The following is a 14,232-nucleotide window of genomic DNA, read 5'->3' on the forward strand; positions in this document are numbered from 1 at the left end:
CCAAAGTGGCATTAGACTAATTTTAAAATTCCCGCTAAAAGGAAAAAAGGTAAATCTGGCAACAGTGCCGTCGTTTGCTGGACATTTAATCTCTCCCCGATACGAAGCGTTAATAACCGTTATGAATTCCAAGATTTTATTGGTTAGAACTACCCACGTGATATCTGTGTTCGTATTGGTCAAATGATTAAGAATGACAGAGCGGGATATTTAAATACCAATATTGTATGCAGTGTCGTTTCAAGAAAACAAGTCTGCTGACCGAGGATAACGGATAAATATTTCTTGTTTATCTTACAATTGACAATTTTTGTGATAGAAATAAAAGTGTGGTAGAAAATCAATATTGAAAAACAGTATTGATTAAAAAAACACTATTTATTCGTTTCTACTAGTCTGCTTTCTAGACTGTACCTAGTCTCATGAAATATTTCTTTTATCTCATAAAAAATATAAACAATTATTGTATAGTAATAATATTATTTTAATTTATTTCAGTTGTTCAATACAAACACAGCAGCACTAGAATAGATCTTATAAATTAAATTATAAATGCATGAAAATTAAAAACAGATAATTTACATTAAAGTAAATATACTGGATATTGAGAAAAGTAATTTAGGGGAAATTATATGTTATATTATATAATTATGATTTTCTTCGGCATTTTGTGAAATATAGGGCATGTTGTGTTTGTGTCCTTTTAAAATGTCTGAAATTTCATATTTCATTTACATTTGGATTTTGAAACGTATGTATGACTTATTAATATGTTGCTACGATTTTTGTTTCTTTGTGGAGAAAAACCGTTTCTGTGGTTCAATGTTTTTACATATTGAAACTTTTAAAACACTTCAATTTTTTTTATGCAAATTTTGTTTAAATTTTTTGTTGCATGTAGGTATATTTGACAAGACAATCTAAAAATTTCTGTCACTTAAATTATCTAAATCGGGTGTATGTATTTACAAGCATCGTCAAATCTTCATGATCTTTTTTATTGCAAATTAAATGGATGTTACTTAAATCCTTAAAGTCGTGGTTTCACTATCAAATAATTTGATCAAACAGTTTGAGCAAACTCAGGAAGTGACGCCACAACTGCAGTTTGTTCAAATTATAAAAATCTAGTGGTCACACTATCAGTTTAGTTTGATCAAATTTTGTATTGAGAGTTGTGGTAGTATGTACATATATCAAAACCCACAAGCATTCCAACACTTTAACGAATAATAAGCCCCAAACTCTCTCTCTATTGTAGAAGGGAGACAGTAACTAACCAAAAAGAAATAAAGTCCTGACTAGGAAAAATCTAGAAAACAAACAAGAGTAACTATTGGCTACAAAAGCTGCTGTATAAAAATCAGTGTGCACGCTGAAAAAAGCAAAGCAGGGAATGATCAACGAAACAATTTTAATGTGTAGCTAGGCCACGATTGATAAACATATACAGGGGCTCACAGCTTAAATGATGCAGTCGCTACTCAATAAAGCTAGCTTGTGTCAGTGGCTCAATATTTATTAGAAAAAACTTACATACTGAAAGTAGGTAAGTTAGTATGAGTCTTCTAAAATAGCATAAGCCATGTTTTGGGTTTCAAATATGCAATAATTAACACTCCCAGTGCCAATGTATTCTTTTAGATACACACTGTCCTCAACACTGTGTACCGAAAAAGATACACATGGCTTGTTGTGTTCGATCTGTTGTGTCACCTAAAAGGACACACTTTCTTAAGTTTTTATATGTAGAGAATAATGCTATGGCCTGAGACAATTTCCTGGTATAACTGGGTTTGGCCTTACGACATGAAAAGATTGTAAGTTACAATTTGTAACTAGAAATTCGTATGAAAAATGTTGCCATGTATGGGCCAAAACAATTTGCTCCAACTCATTATGCAGGGAAAGATTCAAGGAAAATAAAGCACAGGGAGATGCTATACGCTGTATGGATGTACATCAAACGAACTTTTCAGAGCAGCCGTCTCCAAAGTCCTAATAGCTATAGTTCGTCCGCTACAACTTTTCCCATGTGTCACGATTCATTTTCAAACAAATTAAGTCAAAATATAAAGTGAAACGTACGCCGATGTGTGTAGTATAAGTATATACAGTATACAAAATGTATATACACATCGACATTCGTTTCACTTATGTTTTGACTTAATTTGCTTGAAAATTAATCGTTACACATGGGAAAAGTTATAGCGCACGAACAATAAGATGTATTGACAGAGAAATAGCAAATAATCCCAAAAAAGTGCACCACATGAGGTGGAAAGGCAGTTTGGAAAAAGATGTAATCCTGAAACAATTAGACGGATATTACAAAATAATAATCGACATAGCTGAACTGCAAGAAATAAATCTATCAGCCAAAGAAATAAGCAACAAGGAGTTTTGTTTTCTTTATTAATTTTAGCTGATATCAAAATCATACACAAAATAATTAAAGGATTATTGTTATTTAAGTATGGTATATCTGAAACCCAAAACATAGCTTATGCTATTTTAGAGGACTTATAGTTAGTAACTTACTTTCAGTATGTAATTTTTTTCTAATATTGAGTCACTGGCACAAGCTACAGTTTTATTGAGTAGCGACTGTATCATTTCAGAATTGAGGCTCTGAGTCACTGTAGGTGCAGTGCAGTACAATAATTTTGCTTATACAAATTATCAGTAATAAATATTTATTTACATCAAAATAAAAATTCCATCACATAATGATGTCTAACAGCTGATTATCACTCTGACCAATACGAATACGAATACAGATATCACGTGGGTAGTTCTAACCAATAAAATCGTGGAATTCATAGCGGTATTTAACGGCTCGTGGACCCGATCCGTCAACTGTCAGTGTCAGTTAAATTCACACGTGGTATTTGTGACAGTGACATTTGATAGACGTCAAGTTTTATTTTTGTTTGTATAAAAATAGAAATCGAATATTTATATTTGTTTGTATGTTATTATTATTTAATTTCTACAAAATGGTAATGTAATGTGTTGGGTATCCGAATGGTTATCATTGATATTGTAAGTACTAAAATATCTAAAATTGTAAATTTAAGGTATATATGACACCATATTTTTAGGAAATCTGCAGAACAGAGTAAAACTACTCATTTATGTTCGTGGTCCCTGCTACTTTTATAAAGGAGATAAAGAAAATCTTCTCACCATATTTTCAAATAGGACTGGTGAAGATTCTGAAGAAATGCAGTAGTACTATCTTGTGTGTAAATCCTTGATTTTGTGTAATTTATAAAATTGAAAGCAATATGATATGACTAATAAGGATTGTGTCTTTATAAAAAAATATATCACAGGTACAATAATAATGTATTATTGTCTTTTTTGATAACTATAAAATATTATTTGTTTTGTTTTAGTATGCAAACTACAAGTACGAGCATTAAATCTCAATGTTGTTCTGAAGCTATTTCCTTGTGGCATTTTTATAATTACGTATTTTTTATGGGAAATAAGCCACAATTTTACTAAAAAATGAATTTATTAACGTTTCGAAGCCCAAATCGGGTTTCGTTGTCAAAATACAAAATACTATTAAAATAAAACAAACATGTTGTTGCTAACATTAAATCTCAGAAATGTTTACCACTGTTTTTTTTTTGTTTTATTCCATGGATTTAATGGATTGTAGATGTAGACCCTCTACATCTTCATTACCACTTGAAAGTCAACCAGAATCATCTCATTCAAGTGGTATCACATCAAGTAGTGCACAACAAGACACAGAAATGTATTTTCTTGAATAAGAGAATACTCAGCTGAAACTAAAATTAGATAGTTTGTCAAATATAGATTTCCATTTCAGTATATCAAGAATGATCACAATTTAGTGAAAGTGTACATGGGAATAACAACTACTGTATATTGAAATATTGTTTAATATTTAATATGCTAAGTAATATTCAGTTGAATATTATCATGGATGGGTGAAATATCACAGTTTTAACAAAAAAAGGAATGTGTTGTATTTTGTACGCACCTTATAAGTTATACTTCTATTATATGATTTCAATGAAATAAACATTTTAAACAGTTTATTTGTATTTTATTTAAATATAAAACTAATTTTAATACTTATTTCTCACCAAAATTTTTTATTAAAATACCAAAAATTAAAAAAAGTAAGGCAAAGCAACAACATAAGACTATTTATCAATCATGACAACTGTGAAGGGCTGGTTTCACCAACAAGTAGTTTATTCTATGATTAAAGTTATTTGACCATTAAACTGACATTTCTACATTTTACTAACGTCAAATAAGACTTATTTTATTTATTTATCAAAAAAATACTTATACTCTTCGAATAAATTGGCAAGTTAATCTGGCTGTAAATATTTAGAAGAAAGTAAATTCGTGAGTTTAATTTTAAATTATCAAAATTAGATTGAAACAAATTATAAACTTAAACATCTAATAAATTTTATTTGACGAATAGCTATTCATTGATTTATTCGTTGTTGGTGAAACCGGACCTTAGTCAGTGTGTTATGGCTGTAAAATAAAATAAATTATTTTGACAGATTTTACAAACAATATTAAGATTGTTTTTAATCTTCTTTTTATCATATTTTAATATTTATTATCATATTCCCGAAGAAGACAAATCCAAAGACCAAAAATTATCAAGAAATATATTTACTAAATAAAAACACTGATATATCTTTTTCACACTTTATTTGTATTGATATATATATGAATATATGTAACTTGAAAGATTTAGCAGCTAACTTTACTGTCTGTGTGTGCATGTACTTCATACTGTCGTTTTTATAAAAATTCATCCTCAACATTTTCCCCAATCGTGCCTAAAGAAGTATGTATAACTTTAAATAAGATCAATAAAATTATTCATGATATTGATGCAATTACGTTTAAATTTGTTGCAGACATACCTGGCTGCAATAGAGGGACTATTGCAGATATTATGTATACATTGTTAATCGTTATGCATGAAACTTTGTTCATACAGCTAATAAAAAATATACCATCACAACTTAAAAATAAATTATGTTCACCTACTAGTTTACAGCACTTTTACATATTGTGGATTGTACAGAAGTGACATACCAAAGCCAACATAATGGCACATCAAAAACCAACTTATAGGTTTATAAACACATAAATAGTTTCAAAGGTTTGTTTGCTGTAGCTCCTAATGGAGTAGTAACGTTTTGTAGTGATTTTTACATCAGACAAAAAAAATGTCCAGGATAGTGGTATTGTGCATCTGATATCACTCACTCACTCACACTCGCCGATCATCCCACCCCCTAGGAACATGTGTGTACCGCTGCTAGTCAACGGGACCCACATGTCCGAAAATCAGACCGGTCACGCTCCAAAAGAGCAAGTCATTTTGGATCGGTACCTATCTGACCCCCAGGTTTTTCCTCCACCCCTCCCCAACGTGTGACATACGCGGGGATGCTATGATCTTTGCGTCGAGTGATTTGGGAAAGAGAAACACCCTTCGCTTTAGCATGGTTGTGGTTAGGCCACCTCACTGTAGGGGTAGCTGTGTAGCTTTTCTCCCTATTTACTTTACTGATTCTACTTTGGTATTGACATGAATTTGGACTGAAGTCCCTAAGAGTGTGTTTCCTCGCGGAGGGACATCAACCTAGATTGATGTCACTCCGCGGGGAAACCGTGTAGTGAGCTCGGTCACTCAGCCGCCGATTTGGCAAAATAAATTTTGTTCTCCTCGGCAGCTGGGCACCCGATGAGTCTGGCCATCGAGCCCATGGTTATCGCCCATGGTCTCGATGCTCAGAGTTTCGCGACGGTTAGGTCTCTCATTCGACCTGACTTAAGGGCCTGAAGCCTAAGTGGCTTGTACAAGGTGACCTGATGGGTCCCTTGTACCCTTAATGTTGAGTATGAGCCGAGTGGGTACGGTCAGTGTTCACTAATCTTCAAAGTATACTTAATATTAACGTGGTTGCGACAATAAAGGGTCTTTTGTTAGTTTTATGTATTTTTTTTGTGGGTTAGTATATTTTATGTATTTTTTTGGTGAGCACGATCTGGTGTCCAATCATCTAACATCGATTGGGCCCCAGAGCATGATCTTTTTTTTTTTTTTTTTTTTTTTCCCTTTATTGCGCGGTGTGGTTTGACTACTCTGTAACTATCTCAGACATCACGTTCTTCTGCTGGGACCAGTCTATATCCCAATAGATGCTGCTTAGGCCGTCTATGTACCGTTCTAACGTTTTCGTCATAATCCGTTAATTCCCTTAGCCACCTGTTGGGGTGATTTCTCACATTGGTGAAGATGTCATACGCTTTTTCGTCCATGGTCCTTAGGATTTTTTTCTGGTCTGTGTCCCGGTATATGTACCGCAGTGGTACATATCTGGGCACGTTTAGGGCTTCGCTGATTATGTAGTTTTGGCTGACTTGTAATTTCTTCCTGTTGGACTTGCACGTGTGTCCCCAGGCTGCTGATCCCAAGTAGCAATTTTTCGACGCATTGGTTGTCAGTACAAACAAATGCACTGTATATAACGTTGCCACAGTGGACTTTCAGTTGTTTCGGCCAACGACCCCTAACCCGACTGACATTACGATGTTACAACGTTAAGTAATATCTTTAGTTATATGGGCAACTAAGTTATTACTATTGTGACAACTACATATCACAGTTAAGTTTTTTCAACAATCGCAACTACTTGAAAACGTTATAATGCTAAACTAATTTACGCCCATGGGTTTTCTGGCCGACTAGGTAGTTGTCTCTCACGACCCCAGGGCCTTTACGTATAGTTCTATAGATGTGTTTCACGTTTACGGCAACTTCAGGAGCAAAAAAGAATTTACTTTATAACCTTACTTTTTTCTTATTATTTTATATTTTATTTTGCTGGAAATTTTCGATTTATTTAACAACCTGTTTATTTGTTTGTTATTAGCTGGTTTCTCCATTGTCCATTGTTTTATCAGTAGATTTGATAAGCTTAAATATTTGTATCAGCTTTGCTAGACAGGGTTGCCAGGCCAGTTCTTACTCTTTCAGTACTATATCCGTTGCAAGATAATTTGGCTGAAACTCCGACAAAATATGTACTTTTTGTACATATTTTGTCTGAATTCCATCCGAATTATCTTGCAGCGGATAGTATTCTTGCTTTCAAAAAATCAATAGAAATCAGTAGATTCTTTTTAGGCCCTGTAAATACAGTAAAATCTGTGTTAACGGTTACCTGTCAAAATCGCCCGGTTTCATAATCAACTTAAAGTAAACAGGTAGGTACCAACTTACTTAAAATTTAAAAAACTGATTATGAAACCGAGCGTTACAACCATTTTGAAAATTCTCCAAACCAATTATATGAAGATTTCCTTATTTAGATCTGGTATTTACCAGTTTCATTTCTCTGTCCATCTATTATCATCATCTACGTCCTGAATCTTATTTTCGGTAATGACATTGGGAAATTGTAACAAAATGTCTGAAAATTAATTTAGAAATAAGGTGAATACTATTAAAAAGCAAATTTTATTTTAGTGATAACAAAATATTGAAATATACCAAACATCTAATAAAAAACATTGCCTACTAGAATTTTTTAAATAATATCAAAAATATACCAAAACAGTAGATATCTACTAAATGTGGCAACGCTGTTAAGGAGAATGATGCACTCGATGCACTTCATTGCACTGGTCACATGACCTCTGTCACCCAATAAGAGGGTGCGTTCTAAAGTGGTTGGGATAGTCGGTCCAGGCCGTGTTTGGTCGGCGATTGGACTTCTCGGTTGTCTCATCCGTCTATGGTTGGTAATAAGGTATATTTTAAGTAATATTGGTAATGTTGTTTAATGCACCATTTTGGTTTTTTTTGGGATGTAAAGAAAATAAAAAACACAAAATATAAAAAATGCAGGCATTTTCTAATACCTTTAAAAGCACCATCAATACATTAAATTTATACAAAACATCTTTAACATAAATTCTGGCTTTTATATTAAAATTAGATTTTTTAAATTTACATAATTTTTGTTAAAAATGTGATAAAAAATGAGCGCGTGTGTTTTTTAAAGGTGGAATATCCATATTTGACGGTAATCTGAGATGCGTTTATAAATTTCACATCAGGTAATTTTGTTTAAGTCCTTATTTATGTATTTATATAAATTTAAATACCTGATATGATGTCAAAATAGTTTACTTTTTATATAGGTAAAAAAACATAACCAGTCCGACTCTTTGAGCAACCATTGCACGCAGGCACTTTTTATGGTCGTTTCAGTTGTCTTATGCACCGCTTAAGATTGCCTAGGCAACGTCAACACAACTCAAAAATCGTCCACCAAATTAGTGCAGAATTGGGTCGTCTTCTAGGCAATAACAACGTTGTAACAAAACGTTGCCACGCGGTAGACAACGTTGTAGCGTCGACAAATTGCTACTTGGGATGCGTATGTTAGGGTTGGCAGAATTATGCTATTGGCTGTTCTGAGTTTTGTCTTGATGTTTAATTTGCTCTTCCTCCCTATTATTGGGGCTAATTGCTTCCTTAGTGCTTTTGCTTTATTTACCGTTAGCTTTATGTGTTGTGTGAATGTTAATTTTCTATCTAGCGTTACGCCTAGGTATTTAGCTTCGTTTTCCCATTCTATTTGGTTATTATCCAAGCTTAATTCTGTGTTCGGTGTTCCCCATCTTTTACGGAACATGACGGCCTGAGTTTTATCTGGATTTAGTGCAATCTTCCATTTTATGCACCATCGTAATAGTCGGTTTAGTTCTCCTTGTACATGTCTTGCTGCCAGGTCTGGGTCTCTGCTGCATGCTGCTATAGCAGTGTCATCTGCGTATAGGCTTAGGATCGTTCTGTTGCTTTTAGGTGTATCTGCGGTGTATATGGTGTACAGGTAAGGCGACAGCACGGCTCCCTGCGGCACACCCGCCTCCAGGGTCCCGACCCCGGACAGGGTTTCCCCTATCCGAAATCTGAACCTCCTGTTGGCCAAGTATGAAGCCAGAAGACATGTCATCGCCCCACTGTATCCATAATCGTTCATTTTGTAGATTAGGCCCTCGTGCCAGACCCTGTCAAATGCCTTACTGACATCGAGAAATGCAACTGTTGTGTACATTTTCTCGTTGAAGCCTTTCGTGATGTACTCTGTCAGTCTTAGTACTTGGAGTTCGCAAGAATGTTCTGATCTAAATCCGAATTGCGCTTCGGGGAGTATTCCTAGCTTTTCGGTTTCCTCTTGGAGTCTTTTGAGTATTACTCTTTCAGCTATTTTGCTTATCGATGATAGCAGGCTTATTGGCCTGTAGTTTTGAGGAAAGCTCCCGTTTTTCCCCGGTTTTCCGATCATTATTACGTGAGCTTCTTTCCATCTATCTGGAAAGTATCTTAGTCTCAGTACTGCGTTGATGATATTTGTGATGTACACTATTAATTTGGTCGGTAAGTTTTTAATTGCCCTATTTGTGATGTTGTCTGGGCCTGGTGCTTTTTTCGCCTTAGCCCTTTTGATTATATTTCTTATTTCTTCTGGGGTGGTGTGTTCAAGGCCTATTCTGCCTTTTCTTCTTTTTATTCTTCTTGCACTATTTTCGACTTCTGCGGTGAAGTCTAGGTCTTCCCTTTGATGGAAATTTTTCTCACAATTCTTTTCTAGTGTATCTTTCATGGCTTCTGCTTTGTCTTCGTCTGTATATACGATTCCTGTTTCTCCGTGTAGAGGTGAAATCGGTTTTCTATCGTTTCTAAGTACTGCTGATACTTTCCAGAATGCAGATTTATTCGGATTTAAGCTTTGGATATATTGGTCCCAGCATTCGCTTCGGTGCTCTTGTAACTGTTTTTTGACCTCCCTGTCTAATTCATTTGCAATTCTTTTATCTTCTCTGTTTCGAGTTCGTTGTGCTCTTCTTCTTCTTCTGTTCTTTTCTCTTATCAATTCTTTTAATTCGATTGATATTTCTCTGAATCTTCCTCGTTGTGTAGCTATGTTTTCGGTTCTGGTGCTGACTTCCATTGCATTTTGTATTGTTTGTTCTAGTTTTATTATGCTTTCTTCCAGTTCATTTATGTTATTTATTGTTGGTATTGCACCAATGTTCTCACTCATCACTCTTCTGAAGTTTTGCCAGTTTATTGTCTTCTTTTTACGTGGTTCTACTTGGTTCAAATCTATTGCCCCAAGTGTCATAACTATTACGTTATGTGAGGAGTCTCCCTCGTTTGCCGTTATTATCTCGTGTTGTAATCCCACCTGGTGAAGAATTGCAATGTCTATGAATGTTGGGATATTATCTCCCTGAAAGCATGTTGGGTCTGTGGGTCCAGTTACAATAGTGTTATGTTTGTTTTCGAGATAGTTACAGAGCCGTCTGCCATTACAGTTAGTTAATCTGTCGAACCAGTTGGGCGACCTCGCGTTTAAGTCACCGATAATCACAGTGGGCTCGTCTGAGTCCAAGATGAGATCAAGATCCTCTCCCAGTACTGGATCCAGCGGTCTCACATACACCGAAGCAATTTTCAGTGTATGGTTGGCCGCAGTGATCCGCACCAAGGTAGCCTCCATGGTGACCAGGCCATCTGGTGTTGGAATATGTTGGTGTTGTATTCCTTTTTTCACCATAATGGCCGTGCCACCAGATCTCCCTGTCCGGTCAGTTCTATAGATGTCATAGCCCGGGAACTTGGTTTTCACTTTTTCGGTGAGTTTAGTTTCTTGCAGTGCCATGACATCTATATCGAGTCTGTTGGAAAACTCGTCTAGTGTGTTTAGTTTCGAACGAAGCCCGCCCGAGTTCCATGACCCAATTTTAAGTTCGTCCAACTGGTTGTTCAACATTACACGGTGTTGTTAAATTGTTTCATCACATCGAAAGCTGCAACCATTTTTTGCATCATATTGGCGAAGTTCTGCATAGCTGCATTCATTTCGCACAACATTGCATTTTGGTCTAGGGGAGCGCTTGTGCTGGGAACGTTACCTTTTGCCGCATTGGTATAGCTAACGTTAGGTCTAGTAGGTGCACTAGGTGCACCTCTGCTCTTTGGTGGTGTTGGAGCTTTGGACCTTTTTTGGGGTGCTTTTTGCATCCCCTGTAGCTTGCTGTGTGAGCTTCGCCACAGTTAGCGCATTTCGCTGCGGTTTCCCGGTCTTTCTCGCAATCAGATGTTTTATGATTTTCACCACATTTCACACAACGCGCTTCGCAATGACATGCCCTAGAGCCGTGATAAAAGTTCTGGCAATTAAAGCATTGCAGAACGTCTTTCTTAATTCTGAACTCGTCTTCTATTGTTACCTTCATGTAGGAGAGGTTACTGATTTGGGCCATTTTCTTTTCGTCTTCTTCACCGATGGTTACGATGTATAGAGGTAGCTCTTTTTTGTCCGGTTTCTTTGAAATCATCCGTTCGATTTTTCGAACTTCGATTCCTTCTTTTTCGATCTCGGCACCTAAAGCTTTCAGGTTTAATCCTGTGTTTAGGCCTCTGATGATCTTTCTCTTTGCCCTGTTTGTTTCAGCGTCGATCGGGTATGCGATGAATTCCACTTTTGGTGTGTGGTCTTCAAGGAGTTTTAACATCCCGAGGTAACCTTCTCTGTCATTTGTTTGGATAACTATAGACCTGCCTGACTTCGCGAATTTATTCACGGAGCCAATGCCATTCGTCGCTGCTTTACCTAAAATCCGTTGGCTTTCACCAACAGATTTTAAGATAATGGCTGGTGGTTTTGTTTTTCTTGTGGAGGTCTTAGTCTCTGCCACTGCATTACTTGTTGAAGCCTTGCTGGCTTCTACTGCTGTTTTCTTTTTGTTCTTTCTCTTTTGTCTTTCTTCTAGATTATCCTTTGCTTTTTGTTCTTCATCATCAGAGAGTTGATGGATAATCACTTGAGCTACTTCAGCAGGCTTGGTGTTTTTAACAGTGGCAGGCTGAGTTCGTCGTTTTTTGTTGTTTGACTCATCCTTTTCAGCATCGCTTGCCTCTGAAAGGATCTCGGACATGTCATTGTTACGCGCGTTCTGTGAGATTTGGCTGGTTGTCTTTTTGTTTTTCCTCTTACGATACTTAGGAAACTCATAGACACCGTCGTTTCCAGATACAGTACCTTCTTCCGTTTCCATGACAACTTTTATGGGTACTTCATCTGAGGGAGTTGGGGTTTGGCCTTGCTTTTCAGTAGTTAGTCTCATCAGCTGATCGACTAACTCCTGGTTTCTTTGATCTTTTAGCTCGATGGTGGCCCTCAGCTGTTTTAGCTCGGCCATCATCTCGGCTGTTTCTCTACCATGTCTCTCTCTTTCCCTCTGTCTTATGGCTTCCGAGTTCTGGAGATTCATGATGAGCTCCTCGATCTTCGCATTCGTACACCGAGAGAAAAAAATTCTTGTCATAAAGAAACTCTATTAATATTTAAGAAAGATCGACTTGGCATATTGCCTAAGAAATATATCTTTGTATGTAAGATATAATTTTCTAAAATATTTCAAATAAATTCTACTATAGCCAAAGAAATATATCTTAAACATGATTGAACTATCACTTTCTGGCAAATTTCAAACCCATTTATCAGAAAGAAATTACACTTGATGTTAATTAATTTTATTGGTCATAAAAATATATTTTCTACACATTAGAAAACTATTCTTTTTGAGCAATAATATTTCTTAGTAAGGAATATTATTATTTTACTATTAATAATTATTTTATTTAATGTTAAGAAATATATTTCGCAGAGATAAACGTATATTTAGAGTTAAGTTAATATTTCTTGAAAATAAAGTGATATTACATACGGCGAAATAAATCATTGTGTTAAGGTAAAATCATTATTTATTAATAAAACAAGATATAAAACGTTATTATTACATACAAATATTTTCTCCACTCTTAAACCACTGCCTTCTACACAACAATAAAAGGATGGAGAGGCAAATCCAACTTCCTCAAATTTTCCTTCTTTTGTTAATAGCACTTTGTATATCAGCAATTCACTAAAACAAAATCGTTATGTAGAAAGAGTAAACTTACTTTAATAAAAATTTTTTATAAAGATATAGATATTTATTTTGACAGGAAATACAAGAAAAAAAAACAAATACACGGCCCCACATAAGAACTACTAATACTAAAAATAATCAATCATATTTAGTTCAAACATGGCATTATTTAACCTACACATCTTTGTTTATTTTTTCTTTTTGTTAATAAAATATTAATTATTTATCTGTATAATATTAAGTCACACAATAAACATTGTTTAGCTAAAACAAGAGGGAAAATACAACCAATTTAAAACATTGAAGCAGACATAATAATATGTAATTTTCTTAATTTTTATAATCTAAAAGAGACAGCATACCTAATCATTAAGAAATTTTATTACGGGAAAGTATTATTAGTTTACATCTAAGTCATTTAATACATATTAACTAATTCACGATTTTCGGCAATAACATTTCTTAACCATAAACATATATTTCTTTTAGAATAACTGATTTCTTTATCACAAATAAATTAACAGAAAAAACCCTCAGCGTTGCACCCGCCATGTTTGATATAGCGTTGTATTGTATATTTTTATAGAAGACGATACATACAAGAAACTTATTATAGTTGATACATAAATATACACATTTTTAGAAAGGTACTTACATGTATGAAGTTCTACCATTTCTGGAAGGCCCCACAGTTGGTTAATAACTCCTTTCTTAATATTGTTCTGAAGCTATCTATATATTATATCATTCTGTCCCAGCTTTAAATTGTGGCATATTTCCCAGTTAGAATAATAAGCTCCTTTATTTCAGAGTCGTCCATCATTATACCTAAAAAGCATATAAAGATACTATTATGTTTCTTTTTTAACCATTCGGATAAGCAACAATATTATTATTACATCTTAAATTACTCAATTTACTTTTATTTAACACCTTATATATGTACGTACCTTCAAAATATCCGTTAATTTTTAAAGTACACCAATAAATCCAACATCCATCTATATGAACATGAACATATCACGCCATCTTGACAAACACTGACGACTAAATCATAAATAGTTAATCTGCGCAATTCTTTTGTGGAAGAAAATCTCTTTGCAAGTAACATTTCGGCATTAATGACAAAGTCTTTATTTTATAACCACAGTTACTACAGAGGGTATTTCTGAAGAATTATTTCTTGTGGTTTAA

Source organism: Diabrotica virgifera, chromosome 1 (genome assembly GCF_917563875.1).
Source record: "Diabrotica virgifera virgifera chromosome 1, PGI_DIABVI_V3a".
Classification (NCBI taxonomy): domain Eukaryota; kingdom Metazoa; phylum Arthropoda; class Insecta; order Coleoptera; family Chrysomelidae; genus Diabrotica; species Diabrotica virgifera.